The 26,125-nt window shown below is 38.6% G+C and overlaps 1 protein-coding gene across 2 annotated transcripts in view; it reads left to right on the top strand.

The window, feature by feature from the left end:
* Positions 1-26,125, top strand: part of LOC145670989 (uncharacterized) — a 427,013-nt gene that overhangs the window by 226,452 nt on the left and 174,436 nt on the right. The gene's annotated exons all lie outside the window — the stretch shown is intronic.

Genomic DNA, 26,125 nt, shown 5'->3' with positions numbered 1-26,125 from the left:
TTACACATACAAGGGTGCCCATGTTGTGGTTTCCAAGGGGTGGGGCAAGTATAAGCAACGTTTCAAATATAGTTTCATATTTTGCTGTAAATAATTTAAAAATTCTATTGGGTTTTCGATATTCTGAAGTACAATTTCCTCTAGGGGGGGGGCAAGCGCCCCACCTTGCCCCGCTTGATGGGCACCCTTGTACACATATAGATGTCATTACCTGGCAAGATTTTTGTAAGCTAATGAAACGTTTTTTTTTTTGTTTTTTTTAACGCTCTACCATAGCCAAAAGTTGGTCACAAGGAATCGGGTGAGGGTAGATTTACATCGAAGTTGCACCGCTCGAGTGTGACGTAAGGTCACGTGATATTATGGGGTCACGCTCGCTTAGCTATGTTTCGTAACATAGGTAAATCACTTTTTATGCATTATATATTGCGTACAAGGGAAAATGAGTAGTATTTTTTTTTCTTATTTTAATAACAAAAGTGCTATGAAAATTGTAAATATATAATTTACAAATATATATTTGTAAATATATATAATGAAACCACTTTTCTTTAGCTGAGTTTGAACAAACTCACGCCAAAAGCGACTTTCATTACTAGCCTGTGCCCTAGCATGCTCGGCAACGAGGATAAACAGCAGTAGATGTCAGATTTATGTTATATTTATGTTACGTGGCGAGAAACGTATAACTTCAACCAATCAGAACCGTATATTTAGCTCCTATGGCTAGGGTCATATGATGATTAAAATATAATCTAATGCAACAAGCAAATAAATGAAATGAAATGAAATTGTCCTGGTGGCATAAAAAATATGGTGTGAAGTGATTGGTGGGAAAATTTAAAAAAAAAAAAAAGTTGAATGTAAGAAGTTATAGCTATTATTTATAACTAAGCATGACTAACTTATAGTGCTCCGCAACAACTAATTTATTTTAATTATTTTTTTTCTTGATGATATAGCTAAGCATTCTATGTAGTGCATCCATATCTACATAATTATGACGTCACATATTTAATAAGCCTTCACAAAATAGAGCAAACCTTTGTACCCTAAACAAACGTGGGAATCTCACAAACTAACCATTAGTACAAAAATGAAATGAAATGAAATCTTTAAGTTTTACGTCCCACGGTTATGCCGGTTAGGCTAAAGGAGACGGTGATAAGGAGAGATGAGTAACATGAAGAAAGTGGGAGGAAACGGGAGAACCCCGAGAAAACCTACGAGCACGGTGTTTGTCCACCACAAAGTCCACACGGCGCGAGCTGGGATCGAACCAGGGACCCCAAGCACCGGAGGTGAACGCTCTACCACTTTTTTTCTCATTTTTTATTTAGATGCAGTAAAGTATTATACATTGGAATACATAGCATTTTTTTTAAAACAATTATAACTTATACTGTATTATGAACAAATAACAAGGAATCAAATCACAAACAGCAGAAACATTTTTTTTAAAAAACGAAGAAACATTAGTAATGCAAAAATTATGAGTACGCCATTGGTAATTTTTCATCAACAACAGCTAAATAATTCGAGAACTGTTTCCGTCTGATATTTTCAGTTACCTTCCATCGTTCTTTCAACAGGTGAAAATAGTAGTCTGCAAGGGTTGGCGTTTGACTTTGAATCAAATATTCCACAGTTACACCACACAACCAGATTACACTATTTTGTTTGTAATGAGGATAATATGAAAAAGCAGGAAATAAAATCATTAGCGGGAAAATATCCTGGATCCCACAACGAACTAGAATACACATGATACGTGCGAATGTCAACCATATGTCGTGCACCAAATCACAAGTTGAAAGCCGATGTTGTAAAGTATCGTCTCTACTACAATGCGAACATGTTCCGATAGACATCAGCTTAATTTTCTGTAACTTTATATTAGTTGGTATGACGTCATGTACAATGCGGTACCACACAGAACGTTGATTGACATTTAGGACTGTGTTATTGATATTTTTCCAGATCATATCCCAATTATAGTTAGGAAAGTTGTCTTTTCGTTTAATAGTAACATTTTGTTTACACTGATATGAGCTGTACAAAATTTTAATATTCTGACGTTTGGGAGTATCTAAGTCTAGAACCATGTAACTAGAATTCAAGAGTACATCATACAAATATTTTACAGTGTTTGAAAGAATCGACATATTAAGAGGAGGGGTGACCGCCGTAGCCTGTGCCCAATAGAGACCCCAGATTTTAACAAAACTGGGTGTATTTAATTGTAACTTGTACATCCAATTAATCAAATATAAAACAGTGCTTTTGCAATATATATCCACCATGTTGAGACCTCCAGCATTTTTAGATTGAGTAAGAACATACATGGGTATTTTAAAAATGTTACCTCTCCAAACAAACCAATAAACTGCAGCTTACATAGAGCGGGCAATTTGACTTGGCAACGGTAAAACAGGACTTAAATACCAAAGGTGAGATGTAATATATGTATTAACAATCCAAATTCTTTGTTCAAGACAGTAGCCACGAAATGTCCACGATTGACATAAACCTTTCACCTTCTGGAGGGCTAGAGCCCAATTTTCTAAAATAATTTGTGATATAGTGCAATAAAAATAGACACCTAAAATCTTTATATTATCAACATGGAGAATAGGAAGAGTAATCATCTGAAAATCCCAAATACCAACTGCAAACAATTTTGTTTTCTGAAAATTTATGCATGCTCCACTAGATTGTCCAATATTTTGTATGACATGAATAACTTGATTAAGTTGAGCTTCATCTCGTACTAAAACAGAAAGATCATCAGCATAGGAACGCACTATAAGGTGGAGATCAGCAAAGGAAATACCTATTTTCATAGCATGTAATTCACAAATCAATGGTGAAATGTAAATATTAAAAAAAGACATAGAAAGCGGACACCCTTGTCTAATAGATCTATTGATTGTTATAAAAGGTGTTAAATAACCATTCACCTGAATTTTAGATCTCGCAAACATATACAAAATTTTCACTTGATTAATTACAGCAGGATGAAATCCAAATTTTTCCATTACTTGATATAAATACCCATGGTTAACCGAATCAAATGCTGTCCTTAAATCTATAGATAGAAGGCCACCTTTACATTTGTTGTAATCAAAATATGCCACTGCATCGCGAAGATCCATCAATACATCAAGAAGTTTATTACCTTCTAGAAATCCTGCTTGCATTGGGTGTAGAATGCTTGAGAGCACTGTTTTTAACCTATTGAAAAAGCATTTTGCTACTATTTTATAGTCAACATTTAACAGTTAATGCTCTATAATGCTTAAGACAAGTAGGTAACTTTGGTACTAATATAATGACACCTGTAGCAAAGGATTCACTAATTACACCATGATGCAATATTTCATTGACAATAGAAGTAAACTCATCTGCTATAATAGGAAACACCTTTTGATAAAATTCTGCTACTAATCCATCAATTCCAGGAGTTTTATAACGCTGAAAACTGAATATTACATCATGGATCTCATTTTTGGTATATGGTTGCATTAACATGTCGTTATGATCAGATGTCACTGCATAACCTGGCAGAGGCGTAAATTGCCAAACAGGAGTCTTGTTCTGTGATACATTATACAACTCCTGGTATGTATTATGAATGTGAGCTCTAATTTCACTCGGATTAGTTAGTACTTGCTGAGTATTAGAGGTTAATCTTGAAATTAAAGCTCGATTTTTACGTTTCTTTGTATGAATTAGATGGTATAACGTCATACGCTCGTTTTCTACCACAGTGTTATCTTTACAATAGTAACGAAATTTTTCAGTACATTCTCTCTGCAAATGTAAAATTTTACCTTTATAATACTGCATATCTCGGTACGATATTGGGGAAGTAGCCGATAAACCACTAACAGATTGTAAACATTTCATATAAAATTGCATCATATGGTTACTATTGGCATTCCTATCTCGAAAGTGATCGATATATAGCCATTTGATTTTGGGTTTCACATATTGCTCCCACCATTTGAGGCTTTTGGTATAACTGTGGCGATGGTGAAGCCAGACTGACCAGTGCCGATGAAACTGGTTAAGAAAATAAGGATCATTTAGACCAAGGGGGGACATTTTCCAGTAGGATCGTCCCCAGACACAGTACTGCGAACCAATATTAAATTCAAGAACTAGACCCAAATGATCAGTAAACGGGGCTAAACAGACATCATATTTAACAATCAATTTAACCAAGTCTGGATTACAATAGCAACGGTCAATTCTGGACGCCGCATTACTGCGCACGTAAGTAAAGATATGGTCCTTTTTACAGTAGATAGCAGTATCAACCAGCCTATATTGAGAAACAAAAAATTGTAGTGCAGGACTATATGATGGTGTCCCGACACAATCATTAGCTCGAAGTACACAATTAAAATCCCCCTGAGCATAATGTTATTAAAGGGTTCAGAAAGCAAATACAACAAATCTTCAGAATATAAGGTCTCTCTACCCGTGTTCCCTTGATGCCCCGAATTCCCATATATATTGACAATTACAGTATTTTTCCAATACAACGCTATCCCTCTGCCATCCACCAACGTTTTGAGGGAATCAACTTGTATTCCTTCTTTCACTAATATAGCAGTTCCAAAACCATGTACACCAATATTAACATGACTCTTATAACCAGAGATGGAACAGTGTTCATCGGAGATTATTTGCTGAAGACATATAAAATCTGCGTCATAATAATAAACAAATTTTTTAAACAATTCTTTCTTAACACTATTTTGCATGCGGTTTACATTGAGGGAGACAATACGTGTAATGTACAGTATTAGAAGTAAGAAAACAAAAAAGAAAAAGTAAGATTGGAACATATCAACAACAATAAACAGAAGATGAGAACGTCAATATAGTCACACTGACAACAAAAAAGCGAGAAAAGTGTTCACAAACCTTAAAGATCAGTGAGCACACCTGAGGCAGTATAGTCGTGACGTAAATATTCAGTTATTGAAGCGCCACGCCTATTCTTCTTTCGAGTTGTTATGACATTAACAGGTTGTGAATAAGAACCACGCGAGCCTCGTTTCTTTCGTGAACTTAATTCCCTTGTTGTATCAGGAATGTCTGTAGTTTCACTTTCCAGGTCAAGGTCACTACCGTCTGTATCTGAAGTAGGTGTAATGAATTCCTAGCAGTGTTTTGTTTCATAGCTTGGAGGGAGCCCTCAGTACCAACAGGCTGTTTACCAGGGGGACCAGACGGAATATCGATATTAGCAGCACTTTCAAGGTCATTAACATTAACACTAAGTGTATGTGTTTCTTCAGCTACATTGTTGATAAGGCCAGACGTGGAATCGGAGTTGTTATCCGTGTGAGCAGCAATCGTAGTAGAGGGGTCAGTTACTGATTCTGAACTGTTTGGTTGTAATTGCACATGTTGTTCACAAGGTTTTTTTGGAATAATGCCGAGGGATGACATTTGTAAAGGCAGTGGCGGTGCGTTAGATGCGGGGCGGAGTGGGGGGAAAAACTCGGTAAATCGAATGTCAGACGTTTGAGACGTATGAGGGCCATTCAGTTCTTGTCTTCTTTCCTTATCCTTGTCTTCACAGTCACTAAGTCGGTGAGTTAATGATCGACAGAAAAAACACATTACAGGATGGCCTTCATATGATATGAAGCCACGAAAGCCGTTAAAGAGTAAACGTGAAGGGATAGGTTTTTAAGGACAATGTTCACAGTTCGTATTGCATTGGACACTGCAAGGGGATAATTTTGAGACCATGTCTCATTGGTTATATTTTTCACTGTTCCATATTCAGTCAGAATTTGCACAATAACGTTATTATCTAGTTGAATAGGTAAATTAAAGACTCTTACCCTAGTAATATTTTCCATTGCGTTGACAAGTTTGACAAGAGAGGTACTACCGTCACTATGTTTAAATGGTACCGTAGGTTCGAGCTTACTTAACACTTTTTCAAAAATGGCATCAGTATTATAAGTCACAAACACAGCATATTCATCAGAGTGAAGTTGAAGCGCAATAATGTCATGGCAGTCCTCTTTAAATAAACTTTCGATCCATTTATGAATAGCGATGGGTGACGGGCGATTATTACGTTTTTCCTTGTCAAATACACATTTGATGGTATTTTTTCTAACGAGCTGAGACATCGTAATATTTTACAATATATAGTCACTTACACAAATAAACCACACGTAGTGGTAAAGCTAAGCACGTCAAGCTGCGAACAAACACTGCACCGGACAACACGTCCTACCGCTAGCACAGTTCAACAGCAACTCCCCCACTGAGCCACCGCGCCCCCTACCATTAGTACAAAATTATATTAGATATTATACCAAAATTCTCCTGATCATACAAAATGTAGAAAATATGTGTACCATTGGCAACATGTAGTTCTTTACGCTGGCTGTATTCTGTGATAGACAGGTGAAAACTAAGGTAAATTATATGTAAGTGTCTAATAAATAGAAAAAAGACAATTTCTATTATCATTTGCCAGCATGCAAAAAATTTTTAGGGAAGTTAATTATGAAAGTCTCTCTGGCTAAGGCCTGAAGTTAATTTAGAATTTTAGATTTCTGGGCTTTCGGCATCTATGGCCATTTAGCCCGTCATGTTTTGAGGGAAAGACATCCCTCGGCGAGCACACTATCCGGGGAAAGGGAAGGAAGAAAGGATTGAGGAAGGAAGAAAGCGGCCTGAGACCTATATGGCAGGCACCATCCCGACATTTGTTTGGTGTGAATAAGGAAAACCCAAGAATACCTCATTCAGGGTGGCTAGCCGTTACACTTTTTTGATCGAGTGCCTACACCAGGAATCGAACCAGAGACCGCTTGCACCAAAGGCGAGAGTGTTAGAGACTATGCTACGCGGGGCCACTGAAGTTAAGCTAATCCGAAATATACGTGGAACTTCAATATATAATTCTTTATTAATTTGAGACCCCAAGTAACACGGAAGGAAACTCGACAAAATAATACAAACGATAATATACAGCTTTAAACGTAAAAAAAATCCAAATTACATTTATCGCTGTGTAAAATAGGATAATTGCTGGACGCTTTTCCAGTCCGTAAGGGGCTGGTAAAACCGACGCCTGACGACGACGATGACCTCTCCATATCATTCTTCGTTAGGACTGGTCACCTTTACTTATTTTCTCCGACTTATGTGGTCTAGAGCAGTGTTTCTCAAAGTGTGGGTCCCGACCCATTGGTGGGTCGCAGGCAGTTATTTGGTGGGTCGCGAGAAGTGTTTCCTTGATTGAAATTTTTATTTTGATGCAGAAACATATGTTGTGAAGTACTATTTAGAAAATAAAAATTAGAAGCGTTTGTTAATGAGGTGAAGAGTAAGTGGTTACTCAAAGCCCGGCATTGTTGTGCAGTCAGTACAGATGCTAGGTTAGAATGGAAAGAGAGTGGATGACTCAAAATCTGTCATGGGATAGGGCATTGCGTCGGGAGTAGTGTTAGATCTGTATCCTTTCTATGGAAACACTTTAACCCTCTCTGCACATGCGTACAATTTCATATGACACACTTATTGAGAAAGAATGTCAAAGTGTTTTTGGATAAAAGTAGGTGGGCCACAAAATACTTTTTATTATTTGATGTGGGTCGCAGTAACAACAAGTTTGAGAACCACTGGTCTGGAGAAATTTTGTATCTTCTGCGGCAGCTGTGGGCCAGAGAACTACTTCACCCTCTCCGGCTGTTGTGGGCTAAGAGTTCTTGGTTCAGCCGGCGTTGGCCACATCTTTCCCTACTCCTCTCTCAGATTGGCTCCAGGCAAATCTGAAATGACGCTTCTGAATATTTGTAATCTTGTAAACATACGCTGAATATTTGTAATCTCATTTAAACTTAACTGATTTCATTTTCGAAAAAAAAAAAAGAATGGAAATATTCAGTTTTATCTGTGTACGTTTTTACCTTAAAGAAAATATTGAAATAAGTTGAAGCTGAAATATACTTAATGCAGTTTTAATGGCAAAAATTGCAGACTGGTGAATCTTATGTGATATAATAGACTACACACTAAAATTTAGCTGTGAATCTAACCTTTTAATCTGTTAATAGAAGAAAAAGGAAGCATTCTCTTGGCCTACCTAATTTCCCGAGCTATTTATTCCCCCCGCCTTTTATTTTCTGTAATTTAAACATTTACCTTTCTTTATAACTAAACGATGTAAATCTGATATAATAAATAAGTTCCGTTATGTTGATACCCGTGCAAGTTGGTGTGGAACACCAGTTTCGCTTATCAACTTTTTTTAGTTTTGGTGTTACTGACGACGGCCGACTTGAATCACAACTGACAACGGTCGAAAGTAGATACGGTCGATAGAAGAAACGAAAGAAAGTAACAACTAAGGAAAAGAAACAGAAGAGTAGAATGGACGAAATAAAGAAAAAAGAACATAGTTCTTACATGGAATGAAATTCGACAAATATAGTATTTCTGAACAAAGAGCATAAGAAAATGGGAAGGCAATGAAATTCTTAGAAAGGGTAAGAAGGATTATTGGTGTACATGGAATGTGAAAAACTAGCAAATTTATTTCGCAGAGACTTGAGGACGATAGGCCCCTAAATACGCCACTGAACACAACACTGAAGATAAACGGTCAACGAAAAACGTCAGTCAGTCAAATAAAATAAACACAGATGAAATATAAAGTATTATTTTTTGAACGTATCTTATTATTAATGGATGATAGATGGCCTAGGTTAGAATCTCCTCTGTTTTACACATTTCCTTAGTTTGTTTAATCTACTACTTTAGAAAGATGAACTTATACTTTTTTGAACGTATCTTATTATTAATGGATGATAGATGGCCTAGGTTAGAATCTCCTCTGTTTTACACATTTCCTTAGTTTGTTTAATCTACTACTTTAGAAAGATGAACTTATACTTTTTTGAACGTATCTTATTATTAATGGATGATAGATGGCCTAGGTTAGAATCTCCTCTGTTTTACACATTTCCTTAGTTTGTTTAATCTACTACTTTAGAAAGATGAACTTATACTTTTTTGAACGTATCTTATTATTAATGGATGATAGATGGCCTAGGTTAGAATCTCCTCTGTTTTACACATTTCCTTAGTTTGTTTAATCTACTACTTTAGAAAGATGAAAAAGAAATTGAGCTAATAACTTCCCTGTCGCGCATTAACAACTATGTGTCAGAAAATTGAAAAAAATATAGTTTATTATCATTACCATTCATAATTTCTCCGTGTTTGTTTCTAAGTTTTGATAATATTTAATGTGATGTAAAACACGCTTATGCTAAGACGTTAAACTTACAGGAACTATTTAGCAAAAATAAACTAGGTTTTGTATGGGAATTAGATTTTTGAGCTGTCTGCTTCTATGGCCAATTAGCTCGTCACGTATGATCTGGGGAAAGGTAAAGAATGAAGCTGCGTGGGATCTAGAAGTTAGGTACCATCCCGGCATCTGCCTGGTGTGAATGAGGAAAATCTCATTGAGGATGACTGGCCTGAATAAGCGTTTTATACCTGTCGACCGAGTGCTCCCACCGGGAATCGAACCCGGGACCCTGGACCGCTTGACGCTACGAGGGGCCAGTGGTTTTTTGTATGTACCAGATTTACATAACATCTCTGATGGTGTAACATATCCCAAAGTCGTAGCTGCCAATCGGCATAAATAATAAAGTTGTGTCACAATCAGTGGTAGCAACCTGTGGGAAAAGTCCCATTTCGTGTGATTTTTTTTTTGCATTAATTATTCACAATGGGATGGCAATTTCTGTCGAAATTTATGAATTTTTGTACTATATGTTTAATCCACACCAACAAAATACGAGTGAGAAGTAGACATAATGGTTCATCAATAAGCGTGTCAGTGTTGTCAACTTTTAGTATAAAGTATTTTTGATGTTGTTGTTGTTGTCAATAAAGTCCATGCTAGTGAGGAGTGACTTACACGTGTGGTTCTTGAAAATCAAGTATCAACAAACGAAATTTATGCTCTGGTATTTGAAGAAAGAAGAAAACAAAACAATGTACGAATGAAACAAAAGAAGAAAACAAATCAATGACCGTACGAAAGAAAGAAATCAAATTATCGAACGAGCAACAATGAATTGCCAAACATTCTACGAGAAATGTATGGAGAACAAAGCTATTGTGCTAGCTTTGGCTAGTATAAGGTGATGGTACAAAGGTGTGATAGAGTTTGCATTTTTGACAACATAACAAAAATTCTTGTTCTTGATTGACGAAAATAGTTATTCACATACTATTTTATAAACATAGAAGATCGAAATTTATTGATAATACATGCTGAAATTGAAAAAAAAGTAACACACGTCATACATAACTTTCATTTCATTATATTTTATTGTTATTATTGTTATTATTATTATCATCATTAATAGTGAAACGTGGGAAATTCAGTTGAAAAAAGAAAAAGAATTTTTTGCCTCTCGATATGGGGATTTTATAGTGCTTCAGGTTGGCATCACTGCAGTGAGCATAATAAAGATTTGAGAAGGATGAATCCAGTGGTAACATTTCTAGAGATAAATTCTAATAACTTTACATGTATGTATTTAAACAATCTATAAGAAATTTGAGTATCATTATTCATACAACAAAGACTATTTAAAAGCATTATCATCAAATGCTGTAGGTAATGCAAAGGGGCAGGAGTTTTTCGCAATTTGAAATAAAATATTTCACATTTGAAATTAAAAATTTCGTATTTTGTTGCATTTTGAGATATAAAATTTCTCATTTTGTCGCTAAGTAAATTATTTTACAAACTCTAATATAAATTATACAAATTCTAATGTAAGCCCAATATAAGTAATAAGCAATAAATCAATAATGCTACTTAGGACAATGAAGTTATTCTTTATGCAGTTATTAACAACAAATTACTTCTTTCTTCTTTTGTAAGTTCAAAAACTTAAAATACACTACCACAATATCATCACGATTGCCATCACAAAATACCATACATTGTATTAGTTATGCACCGAAAATATATATACATGTAAAAACACATACATACAATACATTAGTGCAGTATCTTCTAGTATATCTCGTCTGCAAATTATTATTCTGATGAAAAGTGCAGCATGTTGCATGTTTCAACATTTTCTTCTTTCATTTGTAGCTTTCTATCATTGATTACCAAGCTGTATTTTAAAAAAAAGAAAGAAAAAGAAAAAAAACTCACAGTCAGTGTTCGTTATTGGCAGCCATATTGCCGACAGGCACAAGCTATTTAAGTTTAAATTTTTCTCCCCTTTGAGAAATTGTATTTTTTATTTCTGTATTTTAACAACTAAAATTAACGTTTTTAAAAATTTGCAGTTAGTCGCGTTTTGCGGCACATTCGCTCAAAATGTCAGTTATCGCATTTTGTCGCGACTTCAAAATACCTATTTCCTTACTCAATCTGACGTAGTTCGTTGGAAAACCAACTCTCGGCTTTGTAGGAAAACTTTCGTGATTTCGCAACTTGCGAAAAAAACTCCTGCCCCTAGTAATGCAGTGTTTTGAGCCCGGTATGACTAACTAACTAACTAACTAACTCTATGGCCTATGGAACCCGGAGGTTCAGTGCCGCGTTCACAAAAGCTCTCCACTGACTTCTATCCTTAGCTAATTGCATCCAGTTTCTATTTTGTATTCCTATCTCTGCGAGATCCATCTTAATATTATCCTCCCATCTGCGCCTAGGTCTTCCTAGTGGTCGTTTTCCTATGGGTCTACCAGTCAAGACTTTGAAAGCGTTTCTACTTTCTTCCATTCTAGCTACATGACCTGCCCACCTAAGCCTCCTAGACTTGACGACCCTCACAATGTTGGGTAAACCGTATAAACTATGTAGTTCCTCGTTATGAAGCTTCCGCCATTCCCCATTCTCGTTCCTCTTGGGTCCGAATATTCTTCTCAGGATCCTGTTCTCAAATACTTTCAGTCTATGTTCTTCCCTCAGAGTAAGCGACCATGTTTCGCAACCATACAGAACAACAGGCATGATTATCGTTTTATATATTTTAAGCTTCAAATTCCTCGACAGAATTCGCGACGACAAGAGATTTTGAACCGAGTAGTAACACGAATTCCCTGCTTTTAGTCGACATTTAATTTCTTCGTGAATATGATTTTCGTCTGTTAATATTGATCCTAAATATTTGAAAGTATCCACTTTATCAAAAGCATTATTTAATATTTTAATGCCTCCACAATTTGCCGTATTACGGTCCCGACGCACTTCCATGTATTTAGTTTTCTCTGCACGGTACGCACTTTTTATTTTCAAATGACACTATGACATGTATAATTATGTATACAAAACGAGTGCATAGTGGTGAATGAAAATAGACGTCTAATACGCAGCAATGCTGTAAACTTTAGAAGTTATATGACAAGATTGATTAGTGTAACTTTGATCAATGACAAAATAATGGTTTCCAGCAACAACAAAAAATATTACCAAAGAGAAGTATTAGATATTGACTCAACAGTGTTGTCAGAATATAAAATTATTTGTCAATAATTTTGTGAAGAATGTTCCAAACGGGGTAGGTCCGAAACTAATAGAACACATTTTACACATAAAAATATTTTAACCATTGATTAACTACAGTTAATTAAACGAAATAATAATTATAGAATCAAACCAAGAACAAGAAGTGACTTATGCGGTGCTCTCGTATAATTAAAACTTGACTAAATTAAACCACATTAGGTAAAATAAACAAACTTAAGCTGCATTAACACTGCGGATCACACCTATGGTGAAATGGACCTAAGACAAGCTTTTTAACCTTTTTTTAAGTTTCTGCTCACACTTTTATTACTCCACCTGGATACCTTCTCTGCGTATTGGATATTAATTTGCATGTAATCCTTTTACTATTGATGCTGTTACCAATTTTGTACAATTGTAACATAAACACACAATGTGAGTCCAGAGGACCCTGTTTATAAAGCTCATTTTTGCTTTGTTAATGTCTGTAAGTAAATGATTCGTAGTTAGGAGACAGTGGTTTCAAGTTAGGTATCTATCAATCTATTATCTGCATCTTACAATGGATTTCTATAGCTGCAGATGACAGGAACAACAACAGCGATATCAGTGGTCATGTTATGGCGAAGGAACAACAGCCCTACAGCCTTACTTGAAGCATTTATATAACCGAGAGGATTTCGGCAATAAGCATCAGTTGCTACTGGTCACCACTCCTCTAGCTTTCATGGAGCTTTAAGAGACACCTAACCCAAAGCTTCTATTTTGCTCGGAACTCCAGGCTTTCTCTCTTCCCACTCAGCTTGCTCGGAGCTTCGTTGGGACTCCTAACCTCAGTCACCTAGCTTGCTTCGGAGCTCTGTGAGTCCTAACCTCCTCTTTGATTGTGTGGAGAATTGGGAATCCTAAATCCACTCCACCTAGCTTGTTTTGGAGCTGTGTGGAGATCCTTGCCCAGGCTGCCCGGACCTTGGATCACCTCTCTTTACCCAGGATAGGGAATGTATATTATAATGATATTTGTAATATATTGTTTATAGTGGATTTTGTAATAGTGGTGAGAAACGATTCCGGACTGTAATTTGCTCTACCTATGCTGTATCTATTCCTGCACAAACAATAGATAATTACAAGAACTTTACAATATATAGAGTATTAGATATTCAGAGTTAAAGTAAAGAGAGTCAGTTTGAATTGCATATAGTTTAGAGAGATTGATCCCAGCGCCCGCCAAGCAGGCTTTGTAGTACATTAACTTTTCTCAAGTTTCTTTTCTTAACTCTTTCCATCATTATCATCTGTCTTTGAGTTTTACGTCCCACGGTTATGCCGGTTAGGCTAAAGGAGACGGTGATGATGAGAAGTGAGTGAAATGGTGGAATGAAGAAAGTGGGAGGAAACGGGAGAGCCCCGAGAAAACCCACGAGCACGGTGTTTGTCCACCACTTATCATCTGTCTTATCATTACATCATCCTTAATCTGTGTGTGTACGTGGGACGTTAAATTAAATAAATAAATACAGAGTTCAGATATGAAAAAAATGAGATCTTTCAGTTTTAAGTCCCACGGTTATACCGGCTAGGCTAAAGGAGACGGTGATAATGAGAAATGAATGAAATGGTGGAATGAAGGAAGCGGGAGGAAACGGGAGAATCCTCGAGAAAACCAATGCACACGGTGTTTGTCCACCACAAAGTTCACTTTGCGCGAACTGGTATCAAACCAGGGACCCCGTGCACCAGAGGTGAACACTCTACCACTGAGCCACGGCTGCAGAGTTCAGATATAAGTGAAAAATCCTCTTTATAGTCTTATATATCTCTGCATATGGAATCAAATGTTAAAAGGAAAACGTATTTCTAGAAAATTATCTAATTATTTCAGTACAGTTATTTTGTTATAAAGCTTAGAATATTTGCTCATATTTTAAGTCAATATTTTTTACAAATTAAACTTTGCGCGCACGTGCTCTATAGAATTAGATTTTAATAATTATACATATTATATATTTCTAACAAGCTGTCGGAGAGCAATAACTAGAATATTGTAATGTTCTGTAAGTAGTCTAAATAACATATACGGAATTTCAACCCTTCACCTTTTTATTATAAAAAAGGAATGTGTTATAAAAAGTATAAAAAGTTCTTGTAAGTCTTTTCTCGAAGTCTTTAAGTGTTTCCAGTATATAATATGTGCAAAGTTCCTCGGCACACAATGCGACTCAGGAATAAAGAATATTTCTCTTAACCCACAGTGGCCTCAGACGGGGTCGGTTACACTCCGTAGATCATAACACTTCCGGGAGATGGTTTTAGAGGATATATCCGTTTCGTCGCTCATAGCATCCTCGGGAGATGGTTTTAGAGAATATCTCTATTCCGTCGCTCATAGCAGCATTGGGAGACGGTTTTAGAGGATATCACCGTTACGTCGCTCATAGAATCCTCGGGAGATGGTTTTAGAGGATATCTCTATTCCGTCGCTCATAGTAGCCTCGGGAGATGATTTTAGAGGATATATCCGTTCCGTCGCTCATAGCATCATCGGGAGATGGCTTTAGAGGATATCTCTATTCCGTCGCTCATAGCAGCCTCGGGAGATGGTTTTAGAGGATATCTCTATTCCGTCGCTCATAGCAGCCTCGGGAGATTGTTTTAGAGGATATCTCTATTCCGTCGCTCATAGCAGCCTCGGGAGATGGTTTTAGAGGATGTCTCCGTTACGTCGCATATAGAATCCTCGGGAGATGGTTTTAGAGGATATATCCGTTACATCGCTCATAGCAGCCTCGGGAGATGGTTTTAAAGGATATCTCTATTCCGTCGCTCATAGCAGCCTCGGGAGATGGTTTTAGAGGATGTCTCCGTTACGTCGCATATAGAATCCTCGGGAGATGGTTTTAGAGGATATCTCTATTCCGTCGCTCATAGCAGCCTCGGGAGATGGTTTTAGAGGATATCTCTATTCCGTCGCTCATAGCAGCCTCGGGAGATGGTTTTAGAGAATATCTCCGTTCCGTCACTCATAGAATCCTCGGAAGATGGTTTTAGAGGATATCTCTATTCCGTCGGTCATAGCAGCCCCGGGAGATGGTTTTAGAGGATATCTCCGTTCCGTCACTCATAGAATCCTCGGGAGATGGTTTTAGAGGATATCTCTATTCCGTCGCTCATAGCAGCCTCGGGAGATGGTTTTAGAGGATATCTCCGTTACGTCGCTAATAGAATCCTCGGGAGATGGTTTTTGAGGATATATCCGTTCCGTCGCTCATAGCAGCCTCGGGAGATGGTTTTAGAGGATGTCTCCGTTCCGTCGCTCATAGCAGCCTCGGGAGATGATTTTAGAAGATATCTCTATTCCGTCGCTCATAGCAGCCTCGGGAGATGGTTTTAGAGGATATCTCCGTTACGTCACTCATAGAATCCTCGGGAGATGGTTTTAGAGGATATCTCTATTCCGTCGCTCATAGCAGCCTCGGGAGATGGTTTTAGAGGATATCTCCGTTACGTCGCTCATAGAATCCTCGGGAGATGGTTTTAGAGGATATATCCGTTCCGTCGCTCATAGAATCCTCGGGAGATGGTTTTAGAGGATGTCTCCGTTCCGTCGCTCATAGCAGCCTCGGGAGATGATTTTAGAGGATATCTCCGTTACGTCGCTAATAGAATCCTCGGGAGATGGTTATAGAGGATATCTCTATTCCGTCGCTCATAGCAGCCTCGGGAGATGGTTTTAGAGGATATCTCCGTTACGTCGCTAATAGAATCCTCGGGAGATGGTTTTTGAGGATATATCCGTTCCGTCGCTCATAGCAGCCTCGGGAGATGGTTTTAGAGGATGTCTCCGTTCCGTCGCTCATAGCAGCCTCGGGAGATGATTTTAGAGGATATCTCTATTCCGTCGCTCATAGCAGCCTCGGGAGATGGTTTTAGAGGATATCTCCGTTCCGTCACTCATAGAATCCTCGGGAGATGGTTTTAGAGGATATCTCTATTCCGTCGCTCATAGCAGCCTCGGGAGATGGTTTTAGAGGATATCTCCGTTACGTCGCTCATAGAATCCTCGGGAGATGGTTTTAGAGGATATATCCGTTCCGTCGCTCATAGAATCCTCGGGAGATGGTTTTAGAGGATGTCTCCGTTCCGTCGCTCATAGCAGCCTCGGGAGATGATTTTAGAGGATATCTCTATTCCGCCGCTCATAGCATCCGCGGGAGATGGTTTCATAGGATATCTCCGTTACGTCGCTCATAGAATCCTCGGGAGATGGTTTTAGAGGATATCTCCGTTCCGTTGCTCATAGCATCCTCGGGAGATGGTTTTATAGGATATCTCCGTTACGTCGCTCATAGAATCCTCGGGAGATGGTTTTAGAGGATATCTCCGTTCCGTCGCTCGTAGCAGCCTCGGGAGATGGTTTAAGAGAATTATACTCCGTAGACCATGGCGGCCTCGGGATAAGGTTTTGGTAGGTGGGCGATCAGCACTGCTCTGACAACTTCTTGCTTCCGTTGTCCGCTTTTATAGCCATCCTCTTGGAAAGAGAGCCCATGGAGGGGCATTCTGCTTTCTTCGTAGCTCTTCGAGTCCTCTTCGTTTCTTCCTGGGGGTGTAGTCTCCTCCTGTCGTCTGCCACCGTTTGTCCATAATTGTAGAAACACGTGTTTGTAGTGTAAATCTGTGGCTTGCAGTACGCTTGGGTATATGTGTCCTTAAACCCCCACACTGGTAAGAATCTAATCTTTGGGTTTTTTTTTTTTTTTTTTGAAAATACACACACGGGGAATCATCATGTTGAACACAATATGTGCAAATATCACTGGAACATTATAAGCACTAAACACCAAACACGTTATTCACTAAAAATAAATAACATTGAATAACACTACGGTGAAAATTGAGGAAATAATAATAATAATAATAATAATAATAATAATAATAATAATAATAATATGAATCCGTCCCAGCTAAGCAGGATCCATCCAAAAATTTCGAAAGGGTCAATCTGGCAAGTAGTTGTACTTAAGACAGCTGTTGCTTTGTTCTAATTCCAAGGCGTTACATCAAAAGCTCATCTTAATAAAACCGATCTGTTCGAAGTCTAGCATTCCTTTCAGCACCAGGGGTATATGAGAAGTGCACCTACAGCTTAACATTGGATCTGAACCACTTGAGCAACGAAGGCACGTACGCTAACCATAAAGGCCACGAGTGAACTTCTTTCCTAAGAAGAGTAATGCCCACGTTATCACTATGAACCGAAGCCAACTATTGGTTATACCTACTGGTAAAGAGTACTCTGCTAGCGAATGGGAGTTTACCTGGTTCTTCACTCTGCACTGGAGCTTTAAGGCTAGTGCTCTTTAGGTATACTTTCAGGTGGAGGCTTTGCCCTGGGAATTGGACAACCACTCTCTCACGGAACTAAAATAAATGAAATTGCGATTACATGTTACTGCTGTCTTTTAACGAAGTGTCCCACTTCAACTTTATCACATGTATTGATTCCTCCCTCTCGGGACAAAATTTTCTGAAGGAAGCTTGGTTAAGCTCATCTCATGTTCCGTTACGTGCGGGGATGCATCCATACGTACATCACAAGATACAAAATTCTACGGTTTGACCACAAACCAAGTCAGTCCAACCACAATTATTCGTTATCTTATCTTGATTTCTCCTAATGTGCTTGGACAATCCTGTGGAAAAGTCATGGCCAAGTACGCGCACAGAAAATTTTCTTGGAAGGGATCCAATCTTGGGGGTGGCTACAGTACTACAAGCCACTATGTCTATGTAATATTGGACGGGTATTCTTCTGCACCCGGAAAGACTATATATAAATAATTGTAAATTATTTCCACCTATATTTTCAGAAAAAAAATAGAAGTATATTTTTACGAGGGCCGTTCGGAAAGTAACCTCCGATTAGTTAAAAAGAAAAAGAAATACCAAATTAAATAAGAAGAACTTTTTCAACATAGTTTCCATAAGCATCCCAGCATTTATCATATCTCTGCACTAGCTCAGAAATTCCATCAGCATAAAAATCTCCCATCTATGCCTGGAGCCAGCTTGTGACCGCATCTTTCAGCTCCTCGTCATCACCAAAGCTTTGAGATCATATAACATAATCCTGAAAATTTGTGGAAATTCATCAGAAAGCTAGTAAAATGCTAGAAAGATAGTAAAATGCCGATTTTCACGAACTTTCCCATCAATTTGCTAAACGAGTTTATCAGTAACCACTCCTAGCCCTGCCACTCCTCTCTTCGTCATGAATGTTTGTTCATCTACTTTTAAATGAACGAACCCATTCACAAAACAAGTCTTTCACTTATCACACTTAGTCCATACACTGCATAAAGTTCCCGATGAATACTTGCTACTGAATATTGTATTGCTGTAAGAAAACGTATAACAGCTCGCATCTCGCACTTGGCAGGGTTTTCTGTTGCAGCACACATTTTGGGACGCTACACAAGTGGAACTAGTGATCAGACAACCTTCACTCTACCATGACTGGATGTAGACTGATCTACCGCGCATGTCTGCGCCAAGATGGCAGCGCTGCGTCCACTACTTCACACACAGTGACCAATCAGAGGTTATTTTCCAAACGCACCTCGTATAAGAGAGAGTACAAGTTCAAGTTTAAGATCAAGTTTTCATACTACATTAACCATTTCCCTGTTAAGCAAGTAAAGTTTACGTGATAAAGTGTAGAAATGTATGTTGAGTTACGAAGTTTTGGATGCGTCCGAACCCGATGAACTCCCGCTCGTGGTAAGCCCCTGATCGTGGCTGACCTTTTTCGATATAAACCGTTGCTAGTTTCACTAACATATTTCTTCATACGGCAGTTAGCATCGCCCATTGGTCAGATTCCTAATAAGTTAAAACGCTAAAAACGACTCTGTAGATGGTCCATCAACCCAAGTTAAGATGGAACGGCAATATTAATGCATTGGCAGCAATACATTCGTTATTTCCAGTGAAGAAAAGAAAAAGGGGGAAAGAAAAAAAAGAAGAGTGAAACCAAGGATCTTATAAAATAGAGGATCTGCCCTTACAACAAAATCTTGAAGCTATACGTCAGTTTCGCCACCCCTACTCTGCCCATTCGGTCCAATAGGATCGCAATGTTTTGAGCCAACAATCATGGCGGAAACGAAAGTAGCCAATCAGACGATGGCAGAAACGAGAGTAGCTAATCAGACGTGCCGATGCTCGATTGTTTTTTGGCTTCATCGATTTAATAGGATGAAGATACATAGGGCAGATCCTCTATTTGTAACATCCTTGAATGAATCACACACTAAGCCTTAATCCAACTTGTTGGTCGTGAAGAGATCGCTCATCAACTTATTGTGATTCTTTGTGTACACAAATGCGACAACTTTCGTAAGAACCGAGATAAAAGTCAGTCTTATCATTAATTAGTAATCTCTAACAATAAACTTTGGAAAATGTTATGGAAAGCATGATACGGTACATCTAATTCGTTACTGGCATGGCATAAATAATAACCGTATGCTGAATGTAAATTTTTAGTCTCCAATCTTCCATCTGTAGACTGTTATGTATAAGATTAGCTGTTACAGCATACAAGAAGTTTTAGTAATAATTCAATTAAGTGGTAAAAGTGGTAATGATATATTGATATAACTACAGGTAGGTATTCCAAAAAAAAATATTTATTATAATTTTGTTCATCACTGTAACATCTGTGCTGTGGGTGAAACAATCAGGGTTGAAAAAAAAAATTAAAAAACAACAAAAAGAACGTTTTTTATGTTCAAAACATGATTTTTTGTTTAAAACGTTTTAAACAAAGTACTTTGTTTTAAACAAAAAAATGTTTAAAATGTTTATTTTGTTTAAAACAATAATTTAAATAGGCACATATATTACATTTTTACACTCTTAGGTATTGCCTGCCATCTATATTCAACCACTAGATCAAATTTCGGGAACTTCCCTAATCTCGATCCGCCCAAATGTTCAATTCCGGAGAAAGAAATCGGGATTTTCCCGATCTCCGTTCACGGAATATGTAGTTTAGTTTCTTTGTGTTACATTCTACTGGTCGTCTGCATTGTTAATCTTTAAACGACCATTGACGCAACTGCTGTGTCAGGGCTTTAAACCTCAATGGCTCAGTCTTAAACATCAAATTAAGGCTGGAAGATGGTTTTGGTACCAATTTATTCCTGAAAGATGCAGCTTTGCTGGTGTGCATTTTATGTATAGGGGAGGAGGGTAAATATCGTGTTTTTTTTCAACATTTTTTTGGGGAACCATTCCCCCCCTTCATAGGGGATAGATTCATAAAAATTGTTACGTGAAGCAATGAAGTAGGCCACTACATGGTAATATCATGTATTTGTACTTCTTGCTTATATGTGGTAGCAGGGAGGGGGTAAAGTTAGCCAATTTTTGGAGTTTAAGTTTTTTGACGTAAATTACATTTATTTTTACAACAAACATCAATAGCTCAGCCTCTAATTAAGCTAGAAAGATGATTTGGTACCAAAGTATTTTTGAGGGATAAAGCTTTCCGTCAGTTGCATTTTATGTATATAGGGGGTACGTATGTACGGCCGAGAGAGGGAGGATGAAGTTCATTTTTTAATTTTTCATCAACTTTTTTTCATCAGGTTTTGGCGGGTATCCCCCCCCCCCTTTGTGGTACATCCATAAAAATTGCTACGTGAAGCAATGAGGTAGTCCCCTACATGATAGTAACCTGTATGTGTATTTGTTGTTTATAGAGGAAGAGGGGGTCAAATTTGGTTAATTTCAATTTATTTTCGGAACGGCCCCATATAACAAAGATATATTTCACTGAAGTGGTCTAGAAGCATAATTCTTGTTCGTATACATGATGTGTGCAGCAAAAATGACTTGCATATGGACGTGGTACTATAGTGGGGGAGGGGAGAGAATGTCTAATTCAATAAATGTTTTCTGCGCATATTTTATTTGAAAATATCTCCTACATAAAACGAATTCATTACGCAATGGCTACCATTTCTTATATTATTGTCACAAGTATGTGACCTACACATTCATCATTTTGTCAGCGTAGGGTGACTGGAAGGGTTGCCAGGGCTCCGCAAAGTCAGTATTTTCATATTTTTAATGATTTTTATGTCTGTTCTTTTTCTATGAATACGGCGGGAATTTCACGAATGTTAAATCATAGGAATTTGTGGTCTATAAGCTTTCCAACTGTGTACTCGTATAACTCATGACTCTGTGATAATTAGGGGAGTCACCAGAGCCCCGAACGTGAAAGTCTACCATTTTGTTAAAATCCCTGGCGGGCGTCTAGAGTTAATTGTGTTGTTATGCCGTAGACATTAATCATTATTAGTTACTCATGTTGCAGATAGAGATGTATCTTGAAAACTGTTTAGTTAAAATATGTCATTTGCTCCTTGTAGGCTAGTCACTGCTCTTTTCTATGAGTTGTATTTTATTTGTCAGAGCATTTCTTCTAGCTTATGATGTGAGAACTCTTCATTATTATGGAAATGACAGTAATAAAAAAATAACCAAGTTTTGAATTTGTGAATTTGGATTTTAGTGAATAGTGTATAGTGTGTTTAACCTCCCTTATTCTTGGAAATTAAGAAATGTTCAAATACTTCATTTGAATTCCTGTTGGTTTAGTTATACTCACATTGATGTACAGAATTTCGTTCAGTAATTGCTGTTATAATAAGAATATAACTCTGCTTGTAATTTACTCCATGCACAAATCCTGTGGAGGATGGGTTGTTTGTTAGAAAATTAAATTAACTTACTCAATCTGATATTTTAGTTGTTTTAAACATGTTCAACCACCATCGAAAAAAAACACGTTTAAAACAATTTGTTTAAAACGTTTAAAACAAACTAAATAAAACAACAGCCCTCGTTTTAAACATGTTTTAAACACTTGTTTTAAACATTTTGTTTTAAACATGTCAACCCTGGAAACAATACGGCCATACTTTCTATATATTTATATTAGTACTAGACAAGATAAATTATTAGTATCTGAGCATACCAGGTGGAGTGGGTCGGTGTGTCTTGGGTCAAGATTTGTGAGTGGGTCAACAGAACATGACTCACTGAGAGATACCACCTACTATGATCCATTCTGACCCATCAACCCACCATGATCCATTCTAACTCACCGACCCACTATGACCCACCGACTCTGTCCAATGCATTAATATGAATTTACTTATGTTAGGCCAGAGAAGAGATGAATAGTCACAAATAGTCACTAATCAACAATACACTGTCCTTAAATAAATTAACACTTTCACACATACATCAATACACATACATGCTACATCACAAAAAGCTATAACTACACATACTAATACATATCACTACAGAAAATTAACTACTACATGTCTATGCTAAACAATCCACTAAACATCACCACATTCTGAATCGGCTCTAATGCTAAAAAGGGAAGGGAAGTACCAGAAAATGACAAATATTCTAATTCATCATTTGGAAAAGTTATTTCTTCTTGTGGGCATGAGTATGAATCCCGAGGTAATTTTGTCATTACTAGTACATGAATTTGCGATGTGCAACAATAATACCTGTACAGAAGATCAGAACTGTAGTTTTTAGTGAATGTTGATACAATGGTCGAAAAATAACAAACGTTAGAGATAGGTGATAGCCTGTCAGGTAAGAACAGCTCTTCTGTTTTCATCAAACTCTTATAGATACTCTTCACATCAACTGTCCTTCATAGATTGATATGTACCTTTATCAGTAGGCCTATACTTGCTTATGTGACGATATATGTTATTTTCTTTGAGAAGAACAACGTCGTAATTGTATCCTCGTCGCCAAAAGTGCCTTTACATCGCCGTGACGGGTATGTGACCGCGCAGTACTCCAAGGAAGGGATGGTTGCATAAGAAATTGTGAATAATTTTGAAGAGTTTTTATTTTGACTAGGGAAATAACGTATGTATAAGGAGTAAAGGAACAGATTTAAAGCATCAGTACACTGTCATCTCTGAAAAGATTCGTATTTTCAGTTTTTCAGTTTATTATCTTCTATGTTCAGTTAATAACTGCTAACAATTGCTACTAGCGAATGTCACTCTTCAGGAATTTACTACCACATGTTCGCAGGACACTTTTCTAAGTCCTAAATGTATGCGTCAATAATTTTTTTCGTCTCACTGTCCTTATTTGAGAATGGAAACTGATTACGCTGAACCTGAATATGTTTCGCTGTCGTAAAGCAAGGTCCGTAATAAATGTAAATAAGGTTCTTCTTATTTAAAAAAACACAGATGTATTTATTTTTTGTATAGCACAATATAATACAGTAACTAAGCAACATGATAATCCTTAACACCAGCAAGATTTTTTCCAACAGGGGGGGGGGGACAGCAAAAGGCCGATACAGAGTTTTTCGATTTATTGCGCTATATATATTAAGTAGGTTCTTAGTCCAAAGGGCTCGAAAAAAACGGCCCTGTGTCAAAAGAGTACGGGTCAAAACGACCCCGCCTCAAAAGGGCCCAGGTCAAAATAGTCCGGCGTGAAAAAGGCCCGAGACAAAATTATCCCGCGTCAAGAGAGCCAGGAATAAAGCGACCCATCGTGAAAAAGGTCTGCGTCAAACGGGTCCAAGAAAAGGCAGCCCCACGTCAAGAGAGCCCAGGTCATAATGTCTCAGTGTCAAAAGGGCCAGGGTAAATGACCACCGCGACAAAAGGCCCCAAGTTAAAACGGCCCCGAGTCATGAGATCTCAGCGACAAAAGGGAACTGAGCCAAAAGGGCCCGAGTCATTACGGGCCCTGGTCAAAAGGGCCCGCAACAAATTGGCTCTGGGTCAGAAAAGGCCGGGTCATAGGAGCGGCCTCTAAAGGGCACAAGTCAAAAGGACCCCGCAACAAAAGGGCCCGAGTCAAAAGGACCGGTTTCTAAACAGCAAGGGTCAAAAGAGCGACGCAACGAAAAGGCCTGAGTCAAAACAGCCCAGCGTCAAAATTGTACGGGTCAAAAGGGATAAAGTTAAAAGGCCCTGTGTCAAAAGAGCCTGGGTCGAAAGGAACCCTCCTCAAAAGGACCCGAATCAAAACGGCCCAGCGTGAAAAAGGTCTGGGTATAAGGTAATCCGCGACAAAAGGAAACGACTCAAAACGACCCCGCGTCAAAAGGGTTCGAGTTAAAAGGGGCCTGCGTAAAAAGAGCCCCGGTCAAAAGTATCCCGCCTCAAAAGGGCCCGGGTCAAATCGGAACAGCGTGAAAAAGTTCAGGTCAAAATCGTCCTGCGACAAAGAGACCGGAGTAAAAAAGAACCCTGTGTTAAGAGAGCTCGAGTCAAAGGGGCTCTATGCCAAACGGACTGTGCCAAAAGGGGCCCCGCTACAAAAATGCCCGAGTCAAAATGGACCTGCGTCAAACAGGCCCAAGTAAAAAGGGCTCCGCGTGAAAAGAGCCCAGGTCAATAGCGCTCGGATAAAAGAACCCCCCGACAAAAGGCCCGGGTTCAAAATATCTCTGCAACAAAAGGACCCGAGTCAAAAGGACCTGTGTGAAAGGGTCTCCGCGACAGAAGGCCCCGTGTCAAAATGGCCCCAAGTCTAAAGGGCCCAGGTTAAATGGGCTTGAGTTAAAAGGGCCCTGCGTCAAGAGCCCGGCTCAAAAGGATCCCGCGAAAAAACCCGAGCCAAAAGGTTACTACGTCATACGGACCCGAGAAGAAACGGCCCCGCGTTAAAAGAGCGCAAGTCAAAAAGTCTGCAGGTCAAAAGGGCCTAGCGACAAAACGTCCCGAGTAGAAACGGCCCCGCGTGAAAAGGAGCCGAGTCAAAAGACCCCGCGACAAATGGTCCTGGGTTCCGGTCCGAAAGAGGCCGGGTCAAAGGGATGCAACTCAAAAGGGCACGGTTCAAACCAGCCCCGCTAGAAAAGAGCCCGCGTCAAAAAGGCCTGCGTCAAAAGGTCTCCACGACAAAAGTGCCCGAGTCAAAACGATCCCGCGTCAAAAGGGCCCGGGTCAAAACAGCTCAGAGTGAAATGTCCAGGTCAAAAGTCTCCGCGAAAAAAAGAGTCCAAGTCAAAATGGCCCGGGTCGAAAAGACTTGAGTTAAAAGTTTCCGGGATAAAACGACCGAGCGTGAAAAAGACCTGGGTCAAAATGGTCCCGCGACAAAAAGAACCGAGTCAAAAGGGCCCTACGTCAAACGAGCCCGAGTATAAACAGCCCCGCGTCAAGAGAGCCTAGAAAAAATAAAGAAACATTCGCAATAATGTTACCTCGCCGGTTTTGAATGCTTAAGGCACCGGCTGAGAGTTACACGGCTGAGCGAATGTAAAAAAAGAGCACAGGTCAAAAGGTCTCCGGGTCAAAAGGCCCCGCGAGAAAAGTCTCCGAGTCAAAAGATCTCCGCAACAAAAGGGCCAGAGTCACAACGGCCCCGCTACAAATGGATACGAGTCAAAACAGCCCGCGCCAAAAGAGCTTGGTGAAAGGGCCCCGCGACAAACTGGCCCTACATTAAAAGAGCCCGGGTCAAAAGGACCCGCCTCTAAAGGACACGGGT

This window comes from Thermobia domestica, chromosome 15 (assembly GCF_964235325.1).
Source record: "Thermobia domestica chromosome 15, izTheDome1.hap1.1, whole genome shotgun sequence".
Lineage (NCBI taxonomy): Eukaryota > Metazoa > Arthropoda > Insecta > Zygentoma > Lepismatidae > Thermobia > Thermobia domestica.
This window is presented reverse-complemented; position numbering and strand designations above follow the sequence as displayed.